The sequence below is a fragment of the Schistocerca cancellata genome, chromosome 3 (genome assembly GCF_023864275.1).
Source record: "Schistocerca cancellata isolate TAMUIC-IGC-003103 chromosome 3, iqSchCanc2.1, whole genome shotgun sequence".
NCBI lineage: Eukaryota > Metazoa > Arthropoda > Insecta > Orthoptera > Acrididae > Schistocerca > Schistocerca cancellata.
Window position 1 is genome coordinate 560,635,889 of NC_064628.1, and position 27,006 is coordinate 560,662,894.

A 27,006-nucleotide genomic window follows, 5' to 3' on the forward strand; every position below is an offset into this window, starting at 1 on the left:
GTCTCCAACGACGTCCCAAGATCATATTTTTGACAACTACACAATGGCCCAGTAATTACCACCTCAGTTTTAGCTGTGATACTCATGGTACCAAAGGAGGAAAGAAAAACTGTGGTACCACGACACACTTGAGTTAGCAGCCGCAGCACTCTGCTTAATCAACAGTTCGAACTCACACGAATTCACACGCTGTAATCCAGCAGATTCGACAGAGGACAGAGGGTTCCTAAACACAAAAGAAAGAAAGAAAGAAAAAGACAGTGCGTAAATGCCACACTTGGGTATATATACAGAAAGTCCTAAAGCAAGAAATTACCTGTCCTCAGAAAGAAGATTTTGAGTAGCTGAATCGGCATACGAGTACCATACAATTTCTAACAGCACATCAGAAGACATCAAGTAGGTGAATCCTGAGCAAGGGTGTCATAGCATGCAAGACGTCAACGTGGCCTTCGACTTAAGAGTCAGTTTAATGCCTGAACCCCTCCAGGACTATCGGGAATCAGAACACCTCCATGTGTTCACATACTTAATATAAGAAACTCACGCACTTAATAACGCAGAATAGCCATTGTAAATGATCCATGGGTTTTGAACTTGCATTGATTGTTTAAATGATAGGAAATCAAGGATTATCTGACTACGGAATATAAAAGATAACTCCCGATGTACCCTGCTTAACACTTCTCTTGGTCACACAAGAGAAAAAAATCTACATGATACTTAGACATGAAAGAGGTAGAAAAATATTAATAAACGTGGATAAGAATCACAACTTTACGTTTTCACGGTGCAATGACTGCTACATTAAATTTCGTGCTTGCAGCAGCATAAATTTAACTACTTCTGATATTAAGGCTCAACCAATTTCGGCTCACTCTGAAGGTGTCTGCTGCTTCCCGAGTATTCTTCGAAGGAAACACCACCTAAACTTCCTCAGTCAATCAAGGGACGTAACTAGTGGTTAACTAAGAAGAGCGACAATTCCATTTAAGAAAATTTTGAAAATATCCAACAGGGAGCTCTCATGCAAGGAAAGAGGGAGAGTGTTCTCTTTAAAGGCCGGCATACCTCCAGTCCATAGGGAGGCACCTGCATTCCGAAATTATGAAGTGCCGTCACGTACTCCTTTGCCAGAGAAGAAAGTTGCGTTCCTGGACGTGGAACTCGACTTTGTGGAGCCATGTTGACGCCTCCTCCTAGTTCTGACTAATGGCTTTAGCAGGGCAAGGATTGCAGTGTTCTCACCAAACTCCTCATGGCGTTAATGAACAAATGTCTCCACAACGTAGAAAACTCGCAAGTCGGTTCGAATTTAAGGAGATGGGACCTGGATGAACCGAAAGAACCAGAGGTTGTAGAGTTTCAGAGTGAGCATTAGGGAACGATTGACAATAACAGGCGAAAGGAATACAGTACAAGAAGAATGGGTAGCTTTGAGTGATTAAATAGTGAAGGCAACATAGGATCAAGTAGGTAAAGAGACGAGTGCTAGCAGAAATCCTCGGATAACACAAGAAATATTGAATTTAACTGATGAAAGGAGAAAATATAAAAATTCAGTAAATGGAGCAGGCGAAAAGTAATACAAACGTCTCAAAAATGAGATCGACAGGAAGCGCAAAACGGCTAAGTGGGAGTGGCTAGGGAACAAATGTAGGCATGCAGAAGCGTATATCAATAGGGGGGCAAGATAGATGCCGCCTACAGAAAAATTAAAGAGATCTTTGGAGAAAAGCGAACCACTTCTATGAATATCAAGAGCAAAGATGGTAAACCAGTCTTAAGGAAAGAAGAGAAAGCCGAAAGGCGGAAGGAGTATACAGAGAGTCTATACAAGGGCGATGTACTTGAGGGCAATATTATGGAAATGGAAGAGGACGTAGATGAAGATGAAATGGGGGATGTGATACTGCGTGAAGAATTGAACAGCGCACTGAAAGACGTAAGTAGAAACAAGGCCAAGAGAGTGGACGACACTCCGTTAAAACTACTGATAGCCTTCGGAGAGCCAGCCATAACCAAACTCTTCCATATGGTGGACAAGATTTGAGACAGGCAAAATACCCTCTGATTCAAGAAGGATATAATAATTCCAACTGAAAAGAATGAGTTTAGTAAGTCACAGATGCAAAATACTAACACGAATTCTTTACATATGAGAGGAAAAACTCGTAGAAGCCGATCTCGGGGAAGATCAGTTTGAATTCCGTAGAAATGTAGAAACACGCGAGGCAACATTGACCCTACGATTTATCTTAGAAGCTGGGATAAGGAAAGGCTAAACTAAGTTTGTAGAATTTCTAGACTTAAGGAAAGCTTTTGACAAGGTTGACTGGAATACTCTCTTTCAAAATCTGAAGGTGGCAGGGATAAAGTACAGTGGCCGAAAGGCTGTTTATAATTTGTACAGAAGCCAGAAGGCCGTTATAAGAGTCGAGGGTCACAAAAGGGAAGCAATGGTTGAGAAGTGAGTGAGACAGGGCTTTCAGTTATCGCCGGTGTTATTCAATTTGTTCATTGAAAAAGTGGTAAAGGAAACCAAGGAAAAATTTGAAGTAGAAATTAAAATCCAGTGAGAAGAAATGGTAACCTTGAGGTTTGCTGATGACATAGCAAGTCTGTCAGGGACAGCAAAGGACTTGGAAGAACAGCTGAACGTAATTGACAGTGTCTTGAAAGGAGGCTATAAGATGAACATCAACAAAACCTAAACGAGGATAATGGAATGTAGTCGAATTAAATCAGACGATGCTGAGGGAATTAGATTACGAAATGAGACACTTAAAGTAGTAGACGAGTGTTGCTAATTGGGCAGAAAAATAACTAGGGATGGTCGAAGTAGAGACAATATAAAATGTAGACTGGCGATGGCAAGAAAAGCGTTTCGAAGAAGAGAAATTTATTAACATCTAGTATAGATTTAAGTGACAGGAAGTTTTTCTGAAAGTATTTGTGTGGAGTGTAGCCATGTATGGATGTGAAACATGAACGATAAACAGTGTAGACTAGAAGAGAAGAGAATAGAAGCTTTCGAACTGTCGTGCTACAGAAGTATGCCGAGGATTAGATGAGTTAATCACGTAAATAATGAGATACTGAACAGAATTGGGGAGAAGAGGAATTTGTGTCACAACATGACTAGAAGAAGGGATCGGTTGGTGGGATACGTTCTGAGGCATCAACGGATCACAAATTTAGTCCTGGAGGGAAGCGTGGACGGTAAAATTTGTAGAGGAAGACCAAGAGATTGATACACTAAGTAGGTTCCAGAAGGATGTAGGTTGCAGTAGTTACTTGGAGATGAAGAAGCTTGTACAGGATAGAATAGCACAGAGGGCTACACCAAACCAGTCTTTGGACTGGAGACCGTAACAGCAACATGCAAGCAGTTTTCAAATATGTAACAAACGTTTTCTGCCACACTAAATGAAGGCATATTTTGGGTTAGTACGCGATTCCGTTGCGTCTCACAGCAAGACACTAGAGCATAAGTGGTATCTATCCTTTTAAATTTCCACCCTCACATCCTTTGTACTCTCAGCTAACGAGTCACTCTTTGTGAAGGGACAGAAAAGGGCAGAGCACCAACGCTGTACGCAGCTAGGTTACGGATACAACGAGTCGCCTTTCTTCTTGCCGTGCTTGTCTTCCCTACCTCCTGAGTGGAGATGACCATACAGGTTCAGCTATTAAGCGAAACCTCTTTTACTATAGTAACAAACAAAACTAAAATTGCTCGTGCCTCGACACACGTGGGAGGTGCAACTAAATTACAATCAAAGATGGGATGTGTGAGGACCTAGTTACTAATCTTGTGGAATTATTTCTTTTCTGCTGGTCTTCTGTTTTTTTTTCACCAGTGTGGCGGGAAATCGTATCTGTGATGTACCAGTGTGCCATCAGAGTCCCCTCAATGACTGCCTGTCACCTGACGTTATATCCAATGACCCCCAAAATAATGATGTCGCGAGTAACATCACTGTGCCTCTCCAAATTATAGGAAGAATGAGACATTTCGACGGGCCTCCGCAATATTCATCGATGGTGGTCATCCAGGGAAGAGCATAAACGCGAATCTTCACTGAAAACAGTACGAGGCCATCAGTCAGCTTCCCGATCAAGGCACCGTTCCAAAAGCAGTCACTTGCACTATGGTGTTAATGGCAGCCTACGAATAGCGCAGTTACTCCCTAGACTGATTGGTGGTAATCTCTGCCCATTAGTACAGGATGACGCAGAATGTTGCAAGGAGTCCGTACTTGTTTTCAGATGGCAGGCAGAGATATTATGATGTTGCTGTGTGCTTGGTACATGATAAGGAGATCGTCCGCTTGCACGTCAGAAAGATTAGCCGGTGCCTTGACGACGATAATACTTGCTATTACGTTCCCATGCACTCCAGCATTTGACCACACCAGAATGCCACATAGATCTGCATACTGAAAGGTTCTACAAGCCAGCCGTTTGAAGAACCAAACTGAGGCACATAGCAACCTCTGTCTGGTGCTTATAATGTTCTCTCAAACGAGTATGCAACAACTTCGTACCCTTAACAGTGAACCCTGAAATGTTTCGCTATTTATGGCCCTTAAATACTCTAGTAGTCCAAATAACACTATACAGAAAAAACAATAATGAACTCTCTTGACAGTTATACATGTTACACCTCTAATCTTTTACTGAACTGCCGTTCGGATATGTGTGTGTGTGTGTGTGTGTGTGTGTGTGTGTATGTGTGTGTGTATGTGTGTGTGTGTGTGTATGTGTGTGTGTGTGTGTGTATGTGTGTGTGTGTATACATGTATGAATTTTGCGTTGAAGTTCCATTTTCATGTATCTCAATGTTTGTATCTTTTATCCCCTGAACTGTATGTCGTGCAGTGTATATCTGGGCACCGTCTACCAAATTTGTTATGAATAGAGGTAGCAGTAAAGAAGTAATAAATGAAAACGTCATGCATGAACCCATCACGCGATAGTTTTTCACATCTCTCAGTGTTTACTCATATCTTCTGACGTTTGTGTCACACAATGATATAATTTTGCTGGTACGTTCAGTGATGTTTACAAGGGCGAATTAAAAAAAATATGGCTCTGAGCACTATGGGACTTAGCACCTGAGGTCATCAGTCTCCTAGGACTTAGAACTACTTAAACCTAACTAACCTAAGGACATCACACACATCCATGCCAAAGTCAGGATTCGAACACGCGAGCGTAGCAATCGCGCGGTTCCGGACTGAAGCACCTAGAACCGCTCGGCCACCGCGGCCGGCAGGTGACTTGTTAGCGCGTCGTGGCCTACGCTACTTTTTCACCCCCCTCCCCCATTTCTTACCCCCCCCCCCCCGTGATTCACTCTGGATATGTGATATGAGCACCAAGTTTGGCTGATATTGGTCCAGTGCTTTAGGAGGAGATGTGGAACACATGAAACATTCGATTCTCGGTGACCAAATATTACCCTTACTTCAACACCTTAATGATGGGTATTCTGTGGACCCACCCGTTCTGAAACAGGAATCGGTCGCGTTCAGACAAGTCACCCGACCTTAATCTAGTATTTGGAACATTGGATGAATCGTGGCAATCTCTACGAGATCTAATCATCAATGAGTGGCTTTAGCTGAAAATATACCCGGAGAAAGTTGTCGGGTCACTCCCCGCCGACTTGAGGTTATAATAAACACAACCGGTTGTACTATGCGGTAATAGCGTGATGTCTTCTGAGGATGGGTAATTTTTATGTGAAGTGCTTTTTTAATACTGAATAATACTGCATGTTAGAGAAATAAGCGTGCTTGGTGACGTACTTCAGGTTGTACTTTCGTTAATTTCTTATTAATAAATAACTTTTCATAACAACAATGAATAAGAAGTTGTATCTTGCTCATTAGGTTTACTTGTGAATGTCTCTAGAGAATATGAAGGACCGTGCTCATACTGTTCGTCTCAGCAGGAGCCTAACTCCTGGGGAGGATCCCGTGCTGTGGAAGCAATACGACCTGAGCTTCCTCAGCGACCTGCTACTGCAGTCCGACTTCTCGATCGCACACGAGAAACTTGCCGAGCGCATGACGTTCTTGGCGTGAAAAAGAGCCACTGCTGCCGTTTCCCGACACTTTGACACAGCAGAAGAGGTAGAAGCACGTCACGAATCAAATATGTTTTTGCTAAACTCCTGATAAGTGTATCGGAATATCTTCGACACAGTGATGGAACACAAGTAAACGACGATCCTCTCCAGAAGAATTAAACCAAAATTTTGAGAACAACGTTGATACGTGGGACTTAGGGAAAGCAGGAAAGTTGTCGACGGGGCCTAATCAGTTACAATTGGCTGCAGAGAAAACACTTTATTATTAAAAAACAAAACTCAAAAGTCATTTTTAAAAAAATTACTACACTGGCGGTTGAAAACCCTTATTAGAAGAACTGCAAGTTATTGTCGTCTGAAGGCCACAATCAATGTTACACACAATCGACGGCTTAAGGCCTGATTAAGAAGGTTCAAAATTATTCGTCGGCTGAAGGCCAGAAGCAATTTCAAAAATACACAACGGCTGAAGGCCTGAATTACCAATAAGGTGGATAATCACACGTCAAAAATACCAAAAACCCTTTTAACAATGTTAACTGTAACGTGCTATAGTGACGGCTGAAGACGACAGGCAGTGTTACAAACAATTAACGGCTGAAGGCCGGAATTACAAGTGGATAAATTTTAAACAATTATAACAACTTCCCCAAATAAGACGGAGTGATCTACAGACAGTGGTTCCTGGATCAACGAGGAAGGTAACTTCAGCTGTGTAAGCAGTGAGACAGGCAGCTATGAGTTGTACTCACTTAACAGGATGGCAACTCACACTGGAGATAGCTTAAGTGCCGACCTACCGACTAACCAATCCGCCTAACGTCCGATCACCGGTACAACGATGGACTATTCTTAGGCAAGCGTGAAGAGACGGACAGTACTACGTCTTCAGAAACACACCAAAGGACGAAGGAAACAATAGAACCAAGGTAGACCTCCCAAAACATATGCACAGTAGAATTCAAGAGGCTGTCTAACTACACGCCATGTCAGACAGCATCAACACGACGAGGAAGGTACACTGCCGGAAAAGTACGCCAACCTCCAGGCCAGGTAACTGGGGGACAAGGCAGAAAATACGGCTGGTTGCAATTCAGTAATAAGAATGACACCAAATCCAAACCAACTCCACGGAGCAAAAGGCAGCTAATAGCTTCCGCCAACCTGACAGACTCCACTTGTTGCGGTTGGTCTCACCGACCCTGGGAGCAGAAATACGCAAACAACAGCGTGATCTCGAACAGTGGAGGCTTCAGTACTGAAGACGGTTAACTGAACTTTTAAACGTTCTGGGTTCGGTCGTCGGCTACAGCCCCTCGGTCCTACAGTGCCTGCACGACGCCAACGGTCCCGGCCTGCCCTGGCGCTGCGTACCTCCTCGCTGCTCTGTCCGAAGCCGAACGGATGTCCTTCCGCAAAACCCTCTCTAAATCCAGTTCGCAGACAGTATTAAAATAACTGCTCTTTCAAAAGCAGAAGATACACACGGATCCGGGAAAAGAATTCCACCAACAACTCACAATACTAAAACCAGTCACTGTGAAACAACACGGAAGAATTATAAGTCGGCACAAACATAGAGAATCCAGAAACGATCGGAAGACCAAATGGACGTCGTCCGCTGCGACGACCGACCGACCGAACGAACGACCAACCAACGGTGGTCCCCACTCAAGTAGACACGCAAAAGATCCCAATATAAATCGTCAACTGACATTGCCACCAAACTCCACCCCCGATGTTATCCTCGCTTCCCCCAACCTCCTTGGTCGCATTGCCGTTGATGTCCTCGATCCCGTCGGTAGTGACCATCTCCCTGTCCTTCTCACCATCTCCTCTACCTGTCCCGCCACTGCAGCCACCCGGCCAACTGCCCCTCCAAAGTCTGTCCGTGCCAATTGGGATGCCTACCGGGAATCCATTGCCTTACAGGTCGAACGCCACCCCCTCCCTTTCCGCCACCCTGATGACATCACCCATGCCTCTTCCTTCCTTCAGAAGACCATCACTGACGCTGTGGAGGCTCATGTCCCTACCAAACTCATCCACCCTCACCGCCCTACGCTTCCTCCACAGGCCATCCTCCCTCTGCGTGAATCCCGCAGGCTCTACCGCTCCTTCCTCCGCACTCGTGACCGGGATACTCTCACCCGCCACTGGCAATTACAGCGACATATCCGGAACCTCCTTACAGCAAAGAAACGCCGGGACTGGCGTCAGACATGCACACGCCTCAACTCCACCCTCCCTGTCAACTCCTCCAAGTACTGGTCAGCCTTCCACCGCCTTACTAGTAGCTATCCCACCCCGCATTACCCCATCCTCCATGACGATCGACCCTCTCCTGACAACCTCAGTAAGGCTAACCATTTTGCTTCCCACCTATCTGAGGTCTTCTCCATTCCTGACGATCCCCATTTTGATTACTCCCTCTTCCCCACCGTCCTTGACCGCACTGACACCTCTGTCCCCCCGCTCGCCCCTAGCTTCCAGTACTTGGATCGGTTACCCCACACAAGACATCACACTCGTCCTCCACTCCAAACGCAACACCGCCCCTGGTCATGAGGGCGTCACCTACCGTCACCTCAAGGAATCCTCTCCATCCTTCCTGTCTGTCCTTGCTACCCTGTACAATGTCCTCCTCTCCACTGGATTTTACCCTGACCTGTGGAAGATTTCCTGTGTCCTGCTGTTCCCTAAGCCTAACAAACCCCCCTCTGCTACCTCTTCCTATCGTCCCATCTGCCTCACCTCCGTGTTCAGTAAGGTCTTTGCGGCCATCCTCTCTCGCCGTATCCACCGCCACTTTAACCAGCACTGCCTCCTTCCTCTTACCCAATGTGGCTTCCGGCCTTCCTTCTCTGCTGACGACCAGCTCCTTAACCTTACCCATCTTCTTTCCCTCCAACTTAACTCCCGTCGCTCTGCTATCTTTGTTTCCCTTGATCTCCAGAACGCCTATGACAGTGTCTGGAATCCCGGGCTCCTTTTCAAACTCCAGACCTATGCTCTCCCCATCAACTTCGTCCGTCTCGTTGCTTCCTTCCTCTCCCATCGTCCCTCCTATGTGACTAAATTCCAACTCCCGTACTTTCTACCCCTCTGCCAGCGTGCCCCAAGGTTCTGTCCTTTCCCCTCTCCTCTATCTCCTGTACACTGCTGATATGCCCAAACCTCCCCCTACTGTTCATTTTCTCCAGTTCACTGATGACACCGCCTTCCTAGCCCTTTATCCTACCCTTCAATGGTCCCAACGTACCCTCCAAACCCACCTTGACCAATTCACCGCTTGGTGCAACCAGTGGTTCCTCTGTGTTAGTCCCTCCAAGACCCAGGCGATCATCATAGGCCGCACCACCCGCTCCTTCCGCTTCCATGATTTCTACCTCACCATTTATGGCCGTCCTATCCACCTCACTCCTACCCTCAAATACCTTGGCCTAACACTCGACCGCCACCTCACCTGGACTCCCCATCTCGTTACCAATCAAAACAAAGCTCAGAACCGCCTCCGCCTCCTGAAACTCCTGTCCGGCCGGATGTGGGGTCTGCATCCTTCCACCATCCTTCACAACTACAAATCCATGATCCGCCCCATCCTTTGTTATGCCAGCATCGCATGGATTTCCGCCCCTCCCCGGTTCTGTAAAGCCCTCCAAATCCTCGAACGCCATGCACTCCGCCTCGCCTTCCGCATCCACCTTCCATCCCCACGTGCATCCTCTATGACCTCATCCCCTTCCCCCACCTTCTCCTTTTCCTTGAACACATCCGCACACTATATATTGTCCGCCGCCTTGATTCCCCTCACCCCCTGGTGTCTCCCTTCCTCTCCACCCCCAACCAGTTGCCGCGCCTTTACCGTTGTGTCCCTCCCTCTCTCCATCTCCACACCCTCCATCTCCTTTCCCGACACAACTTCCACCGTCTACCCCTCCCGGATGATGAGCTTCGCCCTGAAATCTACCCTTCCTACAAACTCTAACCCCCTCTTCCTGTCTCCTCCTCAGGGCTCCCTCTCCCCCCCTCCCTCCTTCTGAGCGGATTTCCCCTCCTACTCCCCCTCCATCTCTTGTGCCTTCTTTCAGTGTCTCTGCGCTCCCTCCTGCCCTGTCTTCCCTTTTCCTCTCCCGCCCCATGTGTCTCCTGCCTCTTCATGAACCCACGGTTGCTCCTCCTCTCTTCATCCCACCGCTTCCCAGCTGCCCCATGCTCTCCCCTCCTTTTCCATCCTCTCTGACCTTTCCCTCGGCAGGTCCCACCTGGTAGTTTTATTCTTCGTCGTGTGTGCTCCAAGTGGGTTTTAAGTGTGTTGTTTCGGAGTGTTTTTAATACTGTGGCCAACTTTTAACCTGTGCATGCGCATCCAGTGTCTTCTCTGTGTTTTAAGAATCGCCAACTGTGTTTTTTAACTTTCTGGTGACTTTTTTAACTGTTCCCAATGAACGTCTACGTCTCAGTGTATTTTTACCTCCATTTTCTCCTCTTACTCTGTTTTATGTTCCCTTTTTTATCTCCTTATGTACGTATTATTTTATTCCTGTTTTAGTTGTCATGTCACTCGGCTGAAGAGCGGCGGATTGTGCTGCTGACAGCCCTCCCCTGCCCATATGGGGCAGGGGAATGAAATCACAATAAAGAAAAAAAAATTGCCACGAGGAAACTTCGATGGGCGGACACACACACACACACACACACACACACACACACACTCACACACACACACACCGGCGGGTACTCGCTGTCCGGATCTCACTGCTGCTCCGTCTCCCAACTCCACTACCTCGACACACGACGACCCGGAATACGAGGCCGCTCCAAAGATGGTACCACAGTACGCGCTACCAATAAGCGCTGCTGCAGTCATTCACGGACAGACAAGGCGAGCAAAAGTAGTGGCGCCAGTGAACACACTAAGAAAACGAAACGCGACTATCGGTGTTGCAAGATCCCAAGCTATAAATGGCATCAACGCGAGCCGCACACGGCTCAACCGCTAACGATGGAAGTATAATAATTAGTGATACATTATTAGTTATGCCTACGTTAGTGTTATAGGCAACTAAATTTCACGGGAAAGGTGAATACCGTTTCTGCTTCATGTTTCAGGTGTAAGAGAAGAGGAAACCAGCACACTATAGCTGTGCAAAAAAAGAACTATCAATAATTTGAGCGACACACCCCTCAATGCATATTTTCTGAGACATTACCAATTATGTCTCGTAAAGTTTGTCGCCAGTGTGGGTTCAGGCATTCCTTCATATAATTCTGGCTCTTTCATGCCACAAATGTCAAGAATTTCCCGATGGAAGACAAGTGCAGCAACTATATACACGTTGCAGTAAAGTATATTATACTTAGTTTCGTCATCAGTTCTTTCCTTTCAGCGTCAGAGAAATTTGAATACAAATACTATCCTCTAACTGACTGTCAATTCTTATTGACTCACATACGACAGTTCTGAAAACCAGTTGTTTCTGTACAGACGTCACAGCCGATAACCCAAGATGATTGAGAAGTAATTTGCAAAACTACTAGCGAAGTAGCAATGTACATGACGCGCCCCTGCTGGAAATGGACCATCCTTCAATACGTGTCGCTGGCGTTCTTGAGAATCTCCTTGAAGCTGGTCATCGGAGTGACTTTTCTACATTATAGAATATAATATATTACGAAAAGTAATATTATTTCGTGTTTGAGTTCCGTAGCTACTAACGACGATTGTCCTTTGTAGTTCATAAGGATCTGCTTAAGGTGCACCTCATGAATATAATCATGTCGAAGATAAAATTCTGTTAATTTATAACTGTGAAAATTGTAATGTAGTATAAATGCAAATTAGAACAATTACAAGGTGCCATTCACTATTATTTTCTTGTGCGATGCATTTCGAGGATTCATAATCTCATCATTGGCTTACAATGTTATTTATTTACCTGTATTAGCCTTTTGTCTGCCTTACTGCACACTTTCAAGATGTTTCGGCAAAAAGTCCACTGCGGTTTTTTATAAATATTTCATTCCATAAATATAAGGTTATTGTATATCCAGTGACATAAATACGAGTATTTAAGTATAATGAACTGCCGTGTACATTTTACTGAATCATCTTCGATATAATTATATCTATGTAAGGAAATACTCATTTAACCAGTGATCCACCTAAATATCTGTGTGTAGGTTCTCTAAAAACGTGATGGAAGAAAAACAACGTGACTGTCACTTGAACTTGTCTTTTATATTATAAAAAATTGCAATTTTCAAACCACTGTCCAGCAAGGATGAAATTATAAATTTTGGTGGCAAATCTATGGGGAAACTAAACTAAAAGCCATTCTGTAATCATTTCATTGCAAGCATAATAAACACAGTACATCAACAATTATTATTGGTAAAATACACAGTTAATGAAATAATGACGTGCAGTGATTTTCTTGAAAGTAATCTAAATATGTGAGTAATTTCGGGGCACATGTAATGTTGTTACCGAATTAGGGTAAAGATACGTCTTAAGAGCAAAGTCGTAAGATTTAAAACATTGCGTACGAGTGAGACGCACTTTTGAGGTGAGTCAGATTAATTTAAGCTTGATATTACAACGGCCTGAGTGGCCGAGCGGTTCTAGGCGCTACAGTCTGGAACCGCGCGACCGCTGCGGTCGCAGGTTCGAATCCTGCCTCGGGCATGGATGTGTGCGTTGTCCTTAGGTTAGTTAGGTTTAAGTAGTTCTAAGTTCTAGGGGACTGATGACCTCAGATGTTAAGTCCCATAGTACTCAGAGCCATTTGAACCATGATATAACCTTCGTAAGCCTAATATCACAGCCGCTTCGAGTACGAGCGATAAAATTAGATGCGTGGAACATTTGATATTAACATATTTGTACCTTAAAGATGGAATAAAATGTATGATTGCTTAAGAATATATTTCCGTACTTGTGGGTATCATTTCGAACTCAAACTCGGATATGGAGAGGTGTATAACGTTTTCATTGCATTCAGTTTTCAAGAAAATGTTTACCTCGTATGTATGTACGTATGGGGATCCAGAAACGACGGAGAGGCTTCGTTTCCGACATAGCCCTCAGTGGTACACAACACCACAACAGGCTACAGCAGTCCACTCACCCCATCACCGCCCCACACCGAACCTAGGGTTATTGTGCTTAACCAACATCGAAATTTCTTCTACGAACCTTTGATACTCATGACACCTTACGAATGATTACAGACTTTTTAAAAAATGGAGTAATGATTAACGTGCAGTTGCCATGTCTCATTGTAAGTTGGGAAGTAGTTTTCGTTGTCTGCTACGTAATATTTCTCCATCGACTGACAGGAATTTTAGGATTTTGATAAATCAACACTGAATATTAACTGCTATAAATTTTCCGAAAGGATTTGCTTGAATAGGGGCTATTCACTTATGCCAATTGTGATTCTGTGACTGACTCTAGAGAACCATGACTGCCTCCAAAGGATGTTCAAACACGCAGGGAATTTAGTCTAGCAAACGTTAGTTCAACTGAACACTCTCATCCAAGACAGATAATTTAGTACAAAAATCGGGTAAGGTAACTCCCACGATCTAGTAAAAGTTGTCCCCTCATTATAACATTATATTGGTCTACCTCGAGTCGTCCTGATCGCTCAACTACCTATTAATGCTTCCAGCGGTAATGTATTTAATAAAATGCATTTTAACCACCAGCTCTTTATTTACCGCATTAGTCATCTACCTGTTTCTGTTATTAACCATCATCCAAGATGTGGGCTACAACAGATCAATGCTTTTAACTAATCTGTTGTACCCTAACTCCTGGATGATGGTTAGCAGCCGAAACAGGTAGATGACTAATGGGACATATAAACAGTTGATGGTTAAAATGCATTTTATTAAAAATACTGTGTATTAAGTGTTTCACTTAAAGCACTGAAGCCCTTAAAGTCAACAGACTCGTGAAGGAATTGGCGCCAGTTCCTAATTAAGATGGATACAGCAATGCTGAAGACAGATAAAATTTAGTACAATGAGCAAAATACTAATAAAAATTATCACATTCATCTACAGAACGTCGTAAAAAGCAAAAAGTCGGCTCAAGCTGGAAGTACCGACAGTTCCATCTGTACTGATATCATAAATCCTTAAGTGTATTTGTCTGTTACCTTGTCACAAAAAAACCGCTGAACAGGTTCCGATGACTTTTGGTATGGAAATAGCTTGAACCCTATCAAAAAATATAAGCACCGTAAGAAAGTGCGCAATGCAAAATATTTATTGATTTGAAGAATGTTACATGAATTATGGAAAATATTTACTCTTTCCAAAAGATATGTAGTCTTTAACAAATGAACTTCATGATATTTGAGAAATTGATTAATTGGTTGATATGTTCTGCACTATACAGTTTAACATAATGAATGCAAGAGTAACCAATCCTCAAAGTGTTTAATCTATACATCCGCACTAATATCATTAAATGCAAAGGTAACTTTGTAATGTTTCCACGACTAAACTTCTGAACCGCCATTCACTCCTGGAGACAACCCCAAACCACTCTGATAACCCTTTAAGGAAATTGCAAGTCAATGGCACTGTTTCTTGAGGATATTCTTAATTTTGTTTTTTTAAAAGATTTGAGTTGCTGTTCCATTAATATTGGCAGGATTTTCATTTGTGAATGTGAGACTGCTTTCTCTGAGGACACATGTTATTTCATCGAAAACTTTCAAAATCTGTAAATTCTGTTGCACTATTTCCCAGTCTCTATCTTTTAAGTTCAAGGTGATTGATTTTCGACTTAAAATAGCGAAGCAAGAAATATTGGGATCTTTATTTAAAGTAAATCTTCGAAAAATTCCATAAGTAGAGTTCCATCTGGGTAGGATATCTTGTTTCAGTTTTAGTCGGTCATTTTTTAAGTTTTTACATTTCAGCAAGTTTGCGTAAAGCAAAGGGTCTCTCCTTAAGAACATTATTCTTTGGACTTCGTCAGCCGGCCGTGGTGGCCGAGTGGTTCTAGACGCTTCAGTCTGGACCCGCGCGACTGCTACGGTCACAGGTTCGAATCCTGCCTCGGGCATGGATATGTGTGATGTCCTTAGGTTAGGTTGGTTTAAGTAGTTGTAAGTTCTAGGGGACTGATGACCTTAGCTGATAAGTCCCACAGTGCTCAGAGCCACTTCGTCAACGGTTTTCTCAATGGACTTCTGAACTGCGTGTTGCACATGATGTTTAAAGAATGTGCAAAGCATGGGATATGTGGAAGTTTGAGAAGCATGGCAGTTAATTTCATATTTGACTCATTGTCAGTTATTATGGAGATGATTTTAAATCGATATTGTATTTGTCAATAACATTTGAGATGTTTTCTACAGTGAGTCTGTCTTCGAATTGTGAGCACTGTAAAAGGTATGACTTAAGTTCAACCTTTTCATCTAGAAATGTGCAGTGAGAACATAATGTTATTTACACTCGTACACCCATCGACGTATGGCAGACTAGCCTTGAGGTGGCCAAATCATTTTTAATTTTATCGAATAATTCATGTTACAAACTAGGAATTAGCGGGTCGGGCAACATTTTTCGGCTTGGTACATTAAAATTCGGGCAAATCATATATATTTTAAATTCTGTGTCTTCACGTATAGAGAAAGGAGGGTATTCCCTACAAATCATTTTTAAAGGCTGTGCATCTAATGCCATACTATTATTTATTGTGAGCTGCTTTATAATATTAAAACATTTACTTATTGGTTGTAGTAAATGAAAAGCTACTGAGGGAGCGCATCGCAGAAGAAAATAAATCGGAACTTGGTTCAAGACTCAATATGCCTTTCTGAGAGGATGCATTCACCCGAGTGGAAGCAGATGTCAGTGAGGGCGGTACACGAGAAATGATTTCTCGAATGTGTGCATAGATTTATGGCGATATTGATCAGCTTCCTAACCCATCTCTTTCCACGGGTACCGTAGGATGCTTGGATTATAAATGTCCCTCCACGTTTGACGATGAATCAGAAGCCATGGAAATTATCTGCTGACAGTGGTGGCACTTTCGTTTTTCTCCCATTTTGGTTAAATGATACCGTACATCGTTCGTAGCTCTTCTAGTCTAAGGCAATGTGATTGACATATTGTTGTGCAGCACTGAAAAGTACGCTGGAAAAATGCAGAACATTCTGTGAGCAGAAGTTATAGAGCAGAATGTAGGACGTTATGATCTGCGAAATCTAGACCCACAATCGTGTAGTTCGTATCATATAGGAAAAGGTTTGGAACAGTCATGGTGATTAAGGGATATGCGAAAACAAGTCTGACAATACGCGAGAATTTCACTCCTGAAAGATAAAAGTTTTGAATAATGTGATATCCAAACTTAGGCTACATAGCGTATGAACAAGAGTCGGCAGGATAATGGTGAAAATAAAGGCTGAAAAAAAGGTGTGTAAGTGAACTCTTAAGGCCTGTAATTTAGGAGCTACGAACTTGTCTTCTCATACAACCACAGGTTCTTCCAGTTTGTCTGTATTGTTACTGTAGAAGATAGTTGGGCATCACTTCCATTCGTTTCAAAGGATTCCTCCAAATATTTCAGAATATCGACATGCACGTCTTTCTTCTTACGAACCTGGACATCTGGCTCAAGCCAAGCTTGTCCTAAGACACCACAGAAGTAACAAATTAGGGGGTAGAGTAGCAGCATACAAACACTTTTCTGTATTACCACCGGCACTACTCACATCCAGTACTAATGAAGGCAAACAAGTCAGAATATGAGTTCGAAAATATGAAATCCCTTAACAAAATTCGCCTAATCCTCGTCCACTGCAGACCTCCGAAAGTAGGCGGGATAGCCTGTTTCAAAACTGACCTTTCAAAGTTCGGTTCTACTTAGGATCATACAAATAATGCTAGAAACACGTAAATATTCTGTCTCATCATTTCATGTGTGTAGTTTCTCCTTCAAATGTAACAGTGGTTCGGCTTGTACCTAACCATAACGCCGCCAATAATCACATTCTCATACATACTTATATATTTGCCACGAAGTCGATAGCAAAAAAATTCGTACCAGGAATCAGCTCATATCATCATATTCCTGACTTATTTCCTACAACATCCAAGGAATGAACTGTAATTGACAACACACAAAAACTTCAAGTGTATCAGTGTACCTCAACTTGCATTGGAGGTGCAAGAGATAATTTGGGAGACGATTTCCATTCCATTTCTGGACTTGAAAGAAAAGCTGCATGGCTTTACTACGGAACTAACTTGATTACACAATAAATACTCTCTTCTAAAGACCAGAACCTGAAAGGAAAACCTGCACCTTGGCTAAAGGAAGAGCTAAAACAGTTCTCGAATAATCTCTGAGACACTGCTCACTCGACTTAAGAGTCCACTCCTATAATTTAAAACAAAACTGATTACAAGCAAAAAGCAAACAGTTAATGCATCTTAGAGAAACGATAACTAAGGCATGGCAGTACATTATTGCATAAAGACCAGATGCTCTGTGGAAAAGCTTTTTTGATCTAGGGAAGTACTGGAAAAGTGGAAGCTGCAACTGATCCCTTTGTCCCAACCAAGGAACTTGGCCAATACTTGACTTTAACGACAACCATCATTGAACTGTAACCGAAACAAAAATTACTGATTATTCCATGGAGGTAAATGAGGGTAGTCGCGAAAAATTCTGTGTTGAGGTGACAACGCCATCGAAAAATCCTTCAGATACGTATTTACTGTACAGTCCAAGTGATCAAGCTTATTGTTGACTCACTTCTGCTCCCTAGACGCTGAAGCTCTTGCCTGGACAAGACAGCAGAAACACTTGTTCCCATCAGAATACAAGCACTACAGATCCGATTGCAAAGAAAAGTATATGGGTACATTCTTGATGATATTGTTACCCAGTGGACATAAGATATTCAGCAAGACCGAGGAAAATTAACAGATTCAACTAAGAGGGTCCAACAACCAAATGCAGAGAGAAGAAAGATATCATACTAAAAATGTTATAATTTTTTTAGGTAACTGTGATTTTGATCAGTTTTGTAGGTATATAGAAAACTATAGTCTGATTTAACACGGGACCTGAAGGCATTAATCTGCCCAGGTTAAATAAGTAGTTCAAAATATGGTACCTAACATACAGGTTGTCCCAGGACAAATAGTCAGTATCCACGGATGACAGGAACGATCATATGAAGTGAAAAAATTCATGTGGACATATGCACTAATCTGAATAATTTCCGAGATAGAACAGACTGAATGTAAATTTTTATGTATTCTCTTTATTACTCGGTACATTTTCATTTTTTACAACGTACCACTGTGATATACACTCCTGGAAATGGAAAAAAGAACACATTGACACCGGTGTGTCAGACCCACCATACTTGCTCCGGACACTGCGAGAGGGCTGTACAAGCAATGATCACACGCACGGCACAGCGGACACACCAGGAACCACGGTGTTGGCCGTCGAATGGCGCTAGCTGCGCAGCATTTGTGCACCGCCGCCGTCAGTGTCAGCCAGTTTGCCGTGGCATACGGAGCTCCATCGCAGTCTTTAACACTGGTAGCATGCCGCGACAGCGTGGACGTGAACCGTATGTGCAGTTGACGGCCTTTGAGTGAGGGCGTATAGTGGGCATGCGGGAGGCCGGGTGGACGTACCTCCGAATTGCTCAACACGTGGGGCGTGAGGTCTCCACAGTACATCGATGTTGTCGCCAGTGGTCAGCGGAAGGTGCACGTGCCCGTCGACCTGGGACCGGACCGCAGCGACGCACGGATGCACGCCAAGACCGTAGGATCCTACGCAGAGCCGTAGGGGACCGCACTGCTACTTCCCAGCAAATTAGGGATACTGTTGCTCCTGGGGTATCGGCGAGGACCATTCGCAACCGTCTCCATGAAGCTGGGCTACGGTCGCGCACACCGTTAGGCCGTCTTCCGCTCACGCCCCAACATCGTGCAGCCCGCCTCCAGTGGTGTCGCGACAGGCGTGAATGGAGGGACGAATGGAGACGTGTCGTCTTCAGCGATGAGAGTCGCTTCTGCCTTGGTGCCAATGATGGTCGTATGCGTGTTTGGCGCCGTGCAGGTGAGCGCCACAATCAGGACTGCATACGACCGAGGCACACAGGGCCAACACCCGGCATCATGGTGTGGGGAGCGATCTCCTACACTGGCCGTACACCACTGGTGATCGTCGAGGGGACACTGAATAGTGCACGGTACATCCAAACCATCATCGAACCCATCGTTCTACCGTTCCTAGACCGGCAAGGGAACTTGCTGTTCCAACAGGACAATGCACGTCCGCATGTATCCCGTGCCACCCAACGTGCTCTAGAAGGTGTAAGTCAACTACCCTGGCCAGCAAGATCTCCGGATCTGTCCCCCATTGAGCATGTTTGGGGCTGGATGAAGCGTCGTCTCACGCGGTCTGCACGTCCAGCACGAACGCTGGTCCAACTGAGGCGCCAGGTGGAAATGGCATGGCAAGCCGTTCCACAGGACTACATCCAGCATCTCTACGATCGTCTCCATGGGAGAATAGCAGCCTGCATTGCTGCGAAAGGTGGATATATACTGTACTAGTGCCGACATTGTGCATGCTCTGTTGCCTGTGTCTATGTGCCTGTGGTTCTATCAGTGTGATCATGTGATGTATCTGACCCCAGGAATGTGTCAATAAAGTTTCCCCTTCCTGGGACAATGAATTCACGGTGTTCTTATTTCAATTCCCAGGAGTGTAGATGGAGTCGAGATGAATAATTAGATATAGAACACGTGGTTTATCAAGTTGGGAAACTACTTCAAAGTGGCTTACAAAGTTTACAACATCTCAGGACATGCACATCAGGCTAGATTTCCTTCATTTTCCCGCTTTCTTCACATAAACTGTAAGTCCTAGAGAAAAAATGGATAGAATCTTTTTATAGGAAATTCAATTGGTTTAATTTTGTACTGTGACCCGTATTCACTAAAGGTTGTGTATTTCGAGTTATCCCCCTCAGAGAACCTTTATATAAGGACTATCATATTTGTTAAAATAATTATGTGTTACACAGACCATTATTTTTTATAGAAAGCTGAACTCAGGTGGAGAGAGGTGCTGAGTCAGGAAAGCGGGTTGCAACCTGTATCACTGTGCTAAGAGCACAGAGAACAGTGACGCCTCAAGTCGCCATGCGATCTGCTCCGTGCGATCTCATCCGTGAGAGTGGTGGGGAGCAGTGAGCTATCTTGGAATCTGATCCATAAGAGTGGTGGGGAATAGTGAGCCAGTGAGCTACCTTGTGGTCTGATCCCTGAGAACAGTGGCGAGCAGTGAGCTAGTGGACAGCGTACGGTCTGTTTGATGAGAGTGGTGGGAGTGCTGAGCTGTTTGGAGGGGAGTGATGCCTGGATCGCCTGGCTGAAGGCTACACGCAGCTTGTATGATCACTGACAACGCATTATGAGTCCGATGCTAAGTCAAAAGACAAGAAGTAACAACTCACTCAAAAGTATGTTAATGGTTACCGAACTTCAGAAATTTGAGATTTTCTTTTCGAATGAATTGTAGAAACATGATGCTGGAAGTGTTTTGTACAGTAAAATAGTTCTAAAGAGCCAATTCATCTTCAGCCTCTCTAATTGCGCTGTCAGAGTGGTGGGTTTCCAGCTGCATGGATCCAGGTCCGATTCTCAGCTGGGTCGAAATACTTTTTAACATATATACAAGGGTTCAATGAAAAGTAATGCCTCCACCTTCGTTAATTGGGTTTGGATGGGAATATTTTGATAAATCAAACGCAGAAATGATCCTTAGAATGTGATCTTTAATTACCAATATTCACTTTTCCACATAATCACCAGCCAATTGGATACGTTTCTGCCAACGATGAACAAGTTTTCAGAAGCCGTCACGGAAGAAGTCTACACTCTTGTTTCGGCAACCACAGTCGCACAGTTCTCTCAACGTCTTCATCAGAAGCGTAATGATGTCCCTGCAGATCGTCTTTCATTATCGCGAACAGATGGAAGTCAGACGGTATTAAATCTGAACTGTATGGAGGATGCCGTACGGTGGTGAGCTTCAGATTCTGAAGTTCTGCTGTGGTGGCACTTGAAGTGTGTGGTTCGACATTGTCACGCTGCAGGAAAACATTTCCCTTTTCCGTTCGGACCCTTGTTAGCCGTCGTTTCAGAGTTCGCAGCGTTGTGATGTAATGCTTTGAATTTATTGTTGTTCCACGATCAAGGAAATTAACATAGATAACACCATCTGCGTCCAGGAACACTGTGGCCATGATTTTTCCGGTTGAGAGCTGCGTCTTCAATTTCTTTTTCTGGGGCGAGTCTTCGTGTCGATTTTCCGCGGACTGAGGTTTCGTCTCCGGATCGTAATGGTGTACCTACGTTTCGTCTCCTGTCACAACTGAATGGAGAAAGGCGTCATCTTCGTTCTCGTAAAGCGAGAGGCATTCCTGGCAAATTTCAAGTCTGTGTGGTTTCATTTCAGGAGTCAGCACTCGGGGTACCCAACGTGCACAGATCTTCCGATAGCTAAGAAAAGCAACAATGTGACCCACATGTCCTTGTAAAACGCCGATTGTGCTTGCAGTATCTCTGAATGATACGACGATCGTCCGAAATCAATCTGTCAACGTTTTGCTTGTGAAACTCGGTAGCTGCTGTCACAGCACGTCCAGCTCTTTGATTGTCATGTAGGTCAGATGTTCCCGCCTCAACATCTTTGAACTTACTCGCCTAACGACGCAAAGTACTGATATCAAAACAATCTCCATAAACTGCTTTCATTTTATGATGAATCTCCTTTGGGGTGACACCTTCGGCTGTCAAGAATTCAATGACTGCACGTTGCTTAAATAGAATCGACCGACCGTCTGCGCAGGGTTCCATACTTTACACTGTAACAACACAATCGTTCAATGCTAAGGCTTCCCGCCAACTGGAGCTGTACAGAAGAGTCTACGGAAGAAGCCAGTATCTGCCGCATATCAATTCTGCAGACTGTTGAAGCATTACGAAAGTGGAGGTAGTGCTTTTCAGCCAAACCTCGTAAATCCACATGTGTCCATGGACTATACCACATTTTTTGTAGCTTTGGAAACGCTTCCTTCATGATGCGACGTGGGGCGCCATTGCAACAGCCTACCGGAGAATTTTCATTCTGCTCATTACAGCCATCAGAGATGCATTTTGAAATCAGATGAGCTACCAGCCATTTCTTCTGAATGACACATCACGCACTCCTTAGAAAGATCTGGCTCTTTGAATCAATTCAGGAGTGGACTGTCCAGTTCTAGTTCTGCAGACATCAATCGGCGGTCATGCGTGTCTCTGCATCTTGAGCTGTAGCAGATGGGAGGTGGGCACACATTACGAGCTTTGCTTTCCCGAGCAGGAGACATGAGGCGGCAGTTGGTATGACTGTACATAATTTGCTGAATTACCATCACCCATCATAACAAAAGCACTGATATGCGAGCAAAGCTGCGGATAACAGCTAGTTTGTTATATTGCCTTCCAACCCAAGACAAGATAAAGAAAAAAAAATGGCTCTGAGCACTATGGGGCTTAACACCTGAGGTCATCAGTCCCCTAGAACTTAGAACTACTTAAACCTAACTAACCTAAGGGCATCACACACATCCATGCCCGAGGCAGGATTCGAACATGCGCCCGTAGTGGTCGCGCGGTTCCAGGCTGAAGCGCCTAGAACTGCTCGGCCACAACGGCCGGCGCGAAGCTCAACAACCAAAGGGTGACTGAGAAAAATGCTATGGGACAAACAGAACTTTCGTGAATGTAAGTTTGTTATACTCGTCTGCTGATAATGCCATGGTAACAAAGGGTGTGGAACCAATGACACTGGCAGCCAGCGAAATGGACAAGAGGGACACCGACAGGTCACACCCGCACCCTGTGTGCTGGAGAGAGCCGCTGGTTTCTGGTGCGAGGCGTTAAGGCACCCGCCGACTCACGTCAGTTGGATTTTTTCTAGTTTAGAAGCCTGACCTGCGGATATTCTGCCGCAGCCGATCGCATGTTTAGGGGCTATTCTCTTCTCGGCATTCTCTCTTGCCGTATTACGTGTCCTGTTGACGCTCTAGCTTGCGGTCTCTTTCAAATGGCTCTAAATGGCTCTGAGCACTATGGGACTTAACATCTGTGGTCATCAGTCCCGCGGTCTCTTTCGATTGGTTTAATCTTCAGATGTTAAAGCTCTCGCTGTTGATATCTTGACCATGCTTATGTGAGTGCATACATCCTCTCTTCCTTTCTTCATAATTTTATGCAAAAAGCTTCTTCCGCATATCCACCTCGCTTCGTGGAAATCTGTTGAGTTGTGTAATGTGTTGACTGCATATTTTCAGAGCGCCGTTAGTTAAATCAGTGACGAAAAGTGCTCAACGAGTCGTACAAGGTATGTATAGCGGAGTTACGGTGTTTGTCTAGGGACTAAGTTTGATTGTAGTCAGTGCGGCGTATCCTATGCAGATTGTATTACGTTATTATTAGATTAGCACTAGATAAGTTGTCTCAAGCCTTAGATTCGTGTGACCCATGTCTAGCTGCTGTGAGACAGTTGGCACGGTGGTATGAGGTGTCTGCTGCGGCCCAGGGAGCCTTTCTTGATGAGTGCCACGTCGCGCAAGTCACGTAGGAGGTTGTTAGACGACACAGCAGCGTTTCTTTGCCTGGAGTCCGAAAGGCCTTGTTCGCCCTTGGTTATTATAAAGGCGAAGTGGTTCTCTCAATTCCTGGTCCCGTATGCCGTCATTCCTAGGCATCGGGTAGTTCCTTAGATGGTAGGGCTTGTCCCGATTGCCACACGCAGCATGAATGGTGAATATTTCAGCATTTAAATAATGTTTGTTTCAGGCGCAACCAATGGGGCACATATCTGCACTCTGTGCTAGGCAGTATCCTATTCGCAACGTTGGACAATTTTCTATTAAAGCTTTCTCCGTGTAAAGCTTACATATCTATCGGCTCATAAGCGAGTGTTGCAATTATCTATTTTGGTGCTCTCCGTTGAGTTTCAGCCTGATACTGCGGTTACAGTCTCATTGATCAATTTGGCTACATATCAGTAGCACGGAAGCCCTCCGTTACATTCATTACCAAACAGTGGTTTCCTACAGTCGCCAACGAATTCGGTTGCGGTGTCAACTGGTTGTGGCGGAAAAATATAAGAATGGGGCGCCAAGCAGCATTATGAGTGGTATTTTCTGCATTGGCGTCGAATATTTTTGGGTTATACACTTTCACAGCATTTGATTTCCAAGTTGTTGATAATGTTAATTTATGTTTCCAGTCATGCCTTTCGCGACGTTGTCTTTCTTTGGCAGTCCCAGCCGGTCGAGGTGGCCGAGCGGTTCTAGGCTCTACAGTCTGGAACCGCGCGACGGCTACGGTCGCAGGTTTGAATCCTGCCTCGAGTATGGGTGAGTGTGATGTCCTTAGGTTAGTTAGGTTTAAGTAGTTCTAAGTTCTAGGGGACTGATGACCTCAGCAGTTAAGTCCCATAGTGCTCAGAGTAATTTGAACCATTTGGCAGTTCCATAAACAGTCGTTTGATGCAGCGTTGGCTAAGTAAGGGATCTTCTGGCTCATGTTTAGCTTAAGCCGTATGCGATGCCTAAGTTTCAGCATGCTAGCCCTTTTCCATTTGCTATGAGAGAAGTCGTTAAAGCTGAATTAGACAGATGACAGGAATTGGGGGTTAATTCGTTTACAGCATCGAGTCAGTGTACAACGCTGTTGGTGGTGGTTAAAAAACCCAGTTAGAGTGTATAGCAGTTTTAAATCCCCAATTAACGCCCAGAGTGAAGAGGAAGTTAATCCAATCCCTCACACCGAGGAGTCACTGGCAACGTTGGTTGGTGGACTTTACTTTTGGAATATTGGTTCCATGAGACACTTGCCTGCAGTTGCTCGTTACTGATACGTCGTTTGGCCTCTACACGTTTACCAAGTTACCTTTTGGCATTCACCCAGTTACAGCAATTTTTCAGCGTTTCATTGAGCAGAGAGTTCACCATATCGCTAAGTGTGCGACTTAATTGGATTATTTAACTCTGACAGGAAAAAACATTTGCAAAATTTAGAGACAATGTTTCACGCGCTGGTGGACAGTGGTCTGCTTTGTAAGTCGGAAAACTGTACGTTTTAGCACTCAGTGTCAAGTTCTTAGGACCTGTTAAATAATTCGGGCATTTAACCACTCAATGTCCGCGTCGCAGTGGTTGATCAGTCACCTGGCCCTCAGAACTTGAAAGAGCTGCAGCCGTTCGTTGGCCAGGTAAACTACCATAACAAATTCACTCCAAATACATCGGAGGTCTGAAAACCTCTTAATTAGCTTCGTAAGGAAAGTGTGAAGTTCTTCTGGTCTGACGCTTATCAGCAAGCCCTTTTGCAATGAAGACAATGTTTGCCAACTACTTTCTTGCCCTTCTACATTTGATCTGAAGAAGTGCTTAATACTATTGAAATAGATAAGCAAATAGAAGTTATTGGAAATGTAAAAACAAAAGAAATTTTCCTGTTTCTGCGTGGACAGTACACTGTGATAAACAGTGTGATCCTACTTGAGATGAGCGTGCTAGTGTTCTGTAACGAAAAGGAAGACATGTCTGTGGTTAGTCTCTTCGCTATGGAGATGGTATACTGTATTATCAGGTATTTAATTTAAATAATATTTCTTTATGTCTTCTTTCAATATTTTTAGTAAAAATGAAATGAACGGTTGGCACAAGAAAGGCGTCCCTTAATTTCCAGTTATTTGTAAGTGCATATCAACTGGTTCAAATGGCTCTGTGCACTATGGGACTTAACTGCTGAGGTCATCAGTCCCCTAGAACTTAGAACTACTTAAACCTAACTAACCTAAGGACATCACACACATCCATGCCCGAGGCAGGATTCGAACCTGCGACCGTAGTGGTCGCGCGGTTCCAGACTGATGCGCCTAGAACCGCTCAGCCACACCGGCCGGCAAGTGCATATCATTTATGTTGCTGTATGGTACGGATGGAACGTTCATTTAGTGTGAACAGTATTCAAAGCCATATAAATAGTAACATTACCCATGTAAGTGGGCTTTGAATGATTACTACTGTCCTAGCACCTCGTGAGTTCGAAGTAAGTGTTAATCTCAGATGTGAGCTTATTTTCTTTGTTCTTTCTCTATGTTCTGCAGATTTTTGCATGTTTTGGGTTAGTACTCTTACACGAAATGGTGATATTGTCCTGCGAATAGACAATGTTGTCCTGGTCTACATAAACTTTGGTACATTCAGCATGCCAAGGTATTACGAAATCAAGCCAGGTAAAAGGTAACTATTCTGACATTTTTGATTTATGCCTGTAAAAGAATATCCATCTAATTCCTGCAGAACGATATATATAATTTCTTCTGTAAACATTTTACCTGTATTTAGATTTATTAAAAACAGTGAGATCCTTGTGGGTGACAAAAGCATGTAATCTAAGTAATATATACTGACAACCTGTGATTTAGTGGACTCGGTTACTAGAAGGTCATTGCATTAGTAAGTATACGATGAAGATATGGAGCTCTCATGAACCCCGTATGGTCAAACGTTAAGCCACAGACGAAATTTGTTAGGACACGATGAAATGTATAACAAAAACTAAAACTCAGGCGGAAGGTCTATGAGTAAACCTTCACTTACCTGGGATGAACTCAGCAATCTGCTATCCACTTGCGGCATAGTGCGAGATGATGTTTTCTCCTGTGATGTGGGGCGACGTAACGCTCACTGTCGTATATTGTAAGGCCGGTATTACGCTATCACATTTCTTTGACAAGTAAATATGACCGGCCGGCTGCTGTGGCCGAGCGG

General features: G+C 44.1%; 1 protein-coding gene and 1 non-coding gene across 4 annotated transcripts in view; both read left to right on the forward strand.

Moving 5' to 3' along the window:
- LOC126176801 (acetylcholinesterase-like) overlaps positions 1-27,006 on the forward strand; it is a 239,290-nt gene that overhangs the window by 89,859 nt on the left and 122,425 nt on the right. The window lies entirely within an intron of this gene.
- On the forward strand, positions 12,705-12,788 carry Trnas-gga (transfer RNA serine (anticodon GGA)). Its single transcript is given in 2 exon segments — positions 12,705-12,744; positions 12,754-12,788. It is a non-coding gene; the product is annotated as a tRNA-Ser (tRNA).